General features: G+C 40.2%; 1 long non-coding RNA gene across 1 annotated transcript; it reads left to right on the plus strand.

Annotated features, from left to right (window-relative positions):
• The first annotated feature begins 3,384 nt into the window (after positions 1 to 3,384).
• LOC144340093 (uncharacterized) lies at positions 3,385 to 5,960 on the plus strand. Its single transcript, XR_013415819.1, has 3 exons — positions 3,385 to 3,596; positions 4,151 to 4,366; positions 5,719 to 5,960. It is a non-coding gene; the product is annotated as an uncharacterized LOC144340093 (long non-coding RNA).
• The last annotated feature ends 482 nt before the right edge of the window (positions 5,961 to 6,442 follow it).

Consider the following 6,442-nt stretch of genomic DNA (forward strand, 5'->3'; position numbering starts at 1 on the left):
CCTCATTCCTTCCTCCCCACTAATGGTATAATCACCATTAATCCTTCCTTTTTTGTTGTTTTTCTTTAGGGTTTTTTTAAGACAGGGTCAGCTCTGTCACCCAGGCTGGAGTGCAGTGATACATTCTTGGCTCACTGCAACCTCTGCTTCCCGGGCTTAAGTGATCCTCCCTCCTTAGCCTCCTGAGTAGCTGAGACCGTAGGCATGTACCACAATCCCTGGTTAATTTTTAATTTTTATTTTGTAGAAACGGGGTTTCACTGTGTTCCCAGGCTGGTCTTGACCTCCTGGGTTGAGACCACCCACCTTTGCTTCCCACAGTGCTGGGATTACAGGTGTGAACCACTGTGCCTGGCAAATCACCATTTGTCCTTCTGATTGAACTTCCAATAGGCTTCTCACCACAGTCCACTACCTGTTTCCAAGGCTGCAGAATGTTTGTGCCCTGGAATTGGCTCCTTCCTTAGCAGGAAGTACAAGGGTAGGATAGGAAGGTTCTCTAATTAATAAGGACAGTAGTTATTGGTGTCCTGTGGTTACTCTAGAGTCCACTTGGAGAAAGTGAGGGTGGAGAGCTAAGAGGACTTTGTGACTCCTTTGCTTGTAGAGTTTTTTTTGGTCTTTTTTTTTTTTTTTTTTTTTTTTTGAGATGGAGTCTCACTCTTGTTGCTCAGGCTGGAGTGCAACGGTGCGATCTCGGCTTACTGCAACATCTGCCTCCCAGGTTCAAGCGACTCTCCTGCCTCAGCCTCCCAAGTAGCTCGGATTACAGGCATGTGCCACCACGGCTGGCTAATTTTTGTATTTTTAGTAGAGACAGGGTTTCTCCATGTTGTTCAGGCTAGTCTCAAACTCCTGACCTCAGGTGATCCATCCACCTCGGCCTCCCAAAGTGCTGGGATTACAGATGTGAGCCACCGGGCCAGGCTGTAAAGTTTTATTTCTGTTGTGATAATAGGCTGTCTGAACTGATACCCTGCGGGCTAACTGATGGCCATGCCTTAGTCCTCAGTCTTACGGAGTGTTCTCATTTCTGATTCATTGCTTTCTGGCTTCTTAGTTCAGGTTCGACTCCCCAGCTCTGGCCAGCCTTTTCACCCCTTAGATTTCTTACTTGCTCCTTATGAAAGGCTAAATGTTTTCCATATTTCAATCTCAGTTGACCCAAATACTCAGTGGGTTGCAAACATGGACCATATTATTTAACATCACATAGCCTTTTATTAAAATGGTTTTTTGACATTATGCCATCTGTTTACATTGATGAATGCAATAATAAGTAGCTATATAAAACATAAGCAAATATATTGTCTCATATCACTAACTGACTTTTCAAAGAGAACTCCTGGGAGAAATTTCTCTCAAATCTCCATGCCAAAAAAAAAAAAAAAGAGTTGTATTTGTTCTTAGTAATGGAAATGTTTTTAATGCTATGTCTCTGTGACTTCTGTAACTATTAAGTGTCCATTCCTATTTTTACTGCAACAAATGCAACCAAAATTTGTGGTTCATCTATAGCTTACCTGTGATTTTATCTTATTTTTTCCATCCCAATTTTATAATATCATTTTAACCTCGTGTGTGTCTATTAAATAAGCTGTCTTAAATTCTTTTTAGGAGGATCTACAATAAAACACAATCATAATTTAAAGGCTGCATTATTAATTTCCTGCATTAGAGATTCTAATGTTGTATTAAGTGTTGCCTTTGCCATCTATGTCCAGCATTAAACCTAACTTCTCCATTGTCTGCAGGAATGTTTGAAGCAATTGTGATCTAAGATATATCAGTTGTTGAGATTCTATTGAGTGTAAATTCAATCCTATGGATCTGGAAAAGATTATGGGATATAAACAGATGGAACCAAGGGACAGATGCCTGGGAAAAGTGATGAGGCCTGGAGATGTACAAGCAAGATTTTGGAGTTTACACCAAAGGTGATAGCGTTAGCAGTCAGCATAGGAGATGTCTAGGGAGAGGTAAAAACAGAAGAGCACAGCTCTGAAACCAAAACCTGGGGTAACCTCTCCAGGAAGAGGAGGAGTTTGAAAAGGAGACTAAGACAAAGGGTAGGAGAAAATCAGGGTAGAAACTGGAGTTCCAAAAGCGCAGGCTTACTAGTATCAAAAGTAACGACGACATCTTAATCAATGGGCATAACAACTACGAACTCCTTGGTTTGTTTATTCACTGCTGAATCCTGAGGGTAAGTTTGATAGAATGAGGGAGCAGAATCTACATGGCAGAAGGTTGGGAGAGAATAGGTAGTGGTCAATGAAATGCAACATAAACCATTCCCTCTGATTTCTTGTCAGTGTAACATGGGCATGAAATTGGACTGAATCCAGAGGGGAGGCAGGGTCAAGGGTTGTTTTCCATTTTGTTTATTGACTTTTCTTTTTCTCTTTCTCCAACCACAGTGAGAATTAATGATTATGAACTTGGAGAGAAAAATGAGATTCTGAAGTTTGGGATGGAGGGAAATGGCAGAAAAGGATCAGAGAGAGAGAGCCTGGGAAGATGACAGTTTTTTGAAGGCAGAAGTGTCATCTCTTCTGAAAGAAAAGATAGGAATGAATGAAGGTAAAGACAGATGTTTTAATGTAAATAGAAGGTGAAATGAAGGAATATAAAAGTGATGGCTCAATATTTTCAGGAAAGTAAGAAGGAGAAGGTTTTAAGTAATAGTGCGAATAAAGGAGAGAGGTGGGTTAGTCTTGATATAAACAGCCACTGTAGGGTGAAAGGAATCAAAAAGAGTGACAACAAAAAAACCCCAGAAGTGTGGAGAAAGGCAGTTCAACAGTTCCAGAAACTCTGATGAAAATGTACCATGTTAAGACATTGTGCTAGGCACAGGATCAGAGAAGATACAATCCCTTTCGTCATGGAAATCACACTTAGTAGGAGAGCAGCTACATGGGACAGAACCAGTTGACAGTAGATAAAAGTGAAACATTAGCATAGTCACAGGATGATTTTCAACAATGTTTGCCAGACTTAGAACAGGAGGAGAGGATGTTGAGTTGAGGGCTGTGAAGATTCGAGTCAGCGCCTGACCTTATGTCAGTATTAACAAGGGCAGCCTTGATCTTGGTGAACATGATGAGCAGTCCAAGAAAGGAGTACGAAGAATAAGGGCCAGCATTGGTCTTGTGTGGAGGGAGTGAAAATGGGGTCAGGTGAAGAGGTATCACTTCCAACAGGACCATCAAGTTAGACATCTTTTAAAGGATAAGAGGCCCAGAGGTTAAGCCCTGATAGCGGGTCACTGAGACACTGTGGAGGGAAATGGATAAGCCAGGAGTGTTGTGAAGGTGTAATAAGGGCTGCACATGTCATAATGGGATCTAAACAAATAGGAGGCATACAAGGCTTATGGGAAGTTGGCTCCCCAGAAATCTGAGAGAAACTAAGACATGTAAAGTCCTGCTCACCCATGAAAGTTTCTAAATACAGGAGCTCTGATTCTAAAGTCATCTCCATTTATATTGGTTTACCTTTTTAAGACACTTTGTTGTTTCAGAGCTACCTTGCCATGGAGATTCATTACCTTTTCTCTGCTCTTTTCTTCCTTGGCCTGCTGTCTACCTCAGGTAAGGCTTTAGTAATAGTAAAGGAAACATTTGAGTGAATGAGAAGCCAGCATGAAATGGCATAAACAACCATCTATTGCCAGTGTTAATTAGTAACTGCTCAATGAACATTTGTTGGATGAATTGTTTTAATGGATGAATTAGTTTCTCCTTCTAGTCTAAAAAATATAATCGAATTTGAAGAATTCCATGATTCCCTTTCTATTTCATGCCAAATTTCTCGTCTCAACGCTGGGATAGACTTAGGTTTTTTCCAAGAAAGGGAATTTAGAGATTATATCCTCTGCCCTCTCATTTGTTAAATAATGATTTTGAGAGCTTGAGTACAGGTCCTCTAACTCCCAGTACACCATGAAAATGGAATATCCACTCTCATCTTTCTCTGCCTGATCGAAGCAAGGTGCAGGTAGTGAGTTTGCTGTGAACCTTAAATGTGGTAATTCGTGTCAAGGGATTTTAGGAAATACTTGGCAAATAGAAAGTGCTTAAGAAATGTTAACTAATATTATTATCATTATTACTATTTTCACTTTTTTTTTTTTTTTTTTTTTTAGTTTATCTTCTTCAGTAATTTCTTCTTTCAGTTCAGAATATCCTCAAGCAGGATGAGCCTGGAGAAAAACTGTGAAATTATTGGCATTCACCTTTAAAACCATAAAATGATAAGGGCCTGATGGATAAGAATCAAAAGAAAGGAATGGTGGGCTGGGCACAGTGGCTCATGCCTGTAATCCCAACACTTTGGGAGGCTGAGGTGGGTGGATCATGAGGTCAGGAGTTCCAGACCAGCCTGACCAACATGGTGAAACCCTGTCTCTACTAAAAATACAAAAATTAGCCAGTCGTGGTGGCACATGCCTGTAATTCCAGCTACTCAGGAGGCTGAGGCAGGAGAATCGCTTGAACCCAGGAGGTGGAGGTTGCAGTGACTTGAGATCGTGCTACTATACTCTAGCCTGGGCGACAGAGCAAGAGTTCGTCTCACCAAAAAAAAAAAGAAAGGAATGGTGGAGAGATAATGTAAGGAAGATGAAAAACATTGATGGTATAAAGGAGAGAAGAGGGAGGAGGAGCCAATGATGGCACAGAAGGAATTTGTGAGGGATTTAGAAAGTTGTGGTGCCGTTAATAGAAATGTGAACGCAGGGAAAGGGAGCTGATTGAGATGCAGCCGGTGAAAATGATTTTAGAAATTGTTACCTTGAAGTGACAGGGAGACATCTAACAGGAAATAATGCAGTAGAGATATGAGAGTAGGAAGAAGCTCGTGGCTGATGATAAACATTGTGGGATCCTTCCAAAAAAGGATGACAATGAAATTATATGAATAAATTACTACCTCAAGGGCAATTCTCCCTGTCTCCTTTCTCTTTCTCTTGTGCCTGTTCTGGACATGGTGGTGATAAGTGTCTGTATTAGTGGAGGACAAGGGCAACACAGAAAATATTCACTCTCTTTTCTTCCTTTTTTCTCTTCCCTCTTCTCACCCTCCTTACTCTTCTCCCCTCTACCTTTCGATTTTTTTCTTGTTCCTGAACATATAAGGAAGCTTACAAATTACATACAATACACAGGTTTTTAAAAAGTGAAATAATTAGTAAGATGATTCAGGTAGAGGAAAATCATCTTAGAAAAAAGTAATTTGCAAGAGTGATGATGTTGTTTTCCAAAATGGCCCTGGGTGAGGTCACCGAAAGTGGAAGGTAGTAGAAGTCCTTGACGTGGATTTCAGATAGGAATGGAGTGGTATGGGTTGCCTCCTGAGAAATTGTGCCTAAGATTTATGCCCCAGTGGCCCTCACCTGCCTGCAATGGCAGAACATCCAGCATGCATGATGTTCAGTACTGATCTTCTAGAAAGCCCAGCATGGGGCTCTCTCTTGGGATTGTCCAATAATGCTGGGCTTATGTAGTCCAAAGGGAGTTCAACTGTTTTCTGCACCAAGTGAGGTGTACCTGCAGAGCCTGTCAGTCCCTTCTGAAATATATTTTTTAAACTGATTAATAACTATTTTGCTACCATGGGCCATTCTCATCAATATTTTCCCGCAAAGCTTTATATTTGAAGTCTCTTGCAAGTAAGTATATCCTTGTTTTTGTTCATCTATCTGTTTATTTTTAGGAAGTGAAGGTGCTTATGAAGTCATTAGTATCATGGACTGTAAAAATCAAACATTGTGTAATTCTCAGAATACAACTAGACACTGCTCTCATGGGAAGGAGATTGAACTATGTGTCTTGCGTCTTGGAAAAATTGCAAAGCGACTGACTAACCATGAAGAAATAGCAAATTAGGAAGACAGGATGATCAATTTCCTTGTCTTATTAAAAAATAAAGTCTGCTTTCTTTTCTCTCTCCTTTTATTCTCTAGTGACACATTTATTTATTGACAGTTTGGACAAAAGTTTATCAAGGAACTTTTCACGCTTAGAATGAATTACAACAAGAACCAACATTTTCTTAGTTCCAGCAGATGAGAGAATACATGCTTGAGAAACGAAAGGAATAGCTGTCCTGTTTGGGTTGTAGGGGAAAGTTTTGGGAAGTGTGAAGTAGGGGAGGGAAGGATCTGGGGTGACAATTATAGTGTGACATACACTGACAAGGGCAGATGTGAAAAGAGATTATCAGGTTTTACTGTCTATTACAAATGGAGTTTTCCCTCAGTGTTTTGCAGGAGATTTTGGTAAAGACTTAATTAGCTTTAAAATTTTTATTTTTTGTTAAAATATTTGATTGTAACATTTTAGTGCTTGCATTACTAAAGTGAATACTTTATCCAGCTTTACAAGCCAAATACACTCCACCCAGACCAGACCTGAAAAGGTAGGAAAGTGATTCTTGG

Source organism: Macaca mulatta, chromosome 3 (assembly GCF_049350105.2).
Source record: "Macaca mulatta isolate MMU2019108-1 chromosome 3, T2T-MMU8v2.0, whole genome shotgun sequence".
In the NCBI taxonomy this organism is placed as follows: Eukaryota; Metazoa; Chordata; class Mammalia; order Primates; family Cercopithecidae; genus Macaca; species Macaca mulatta.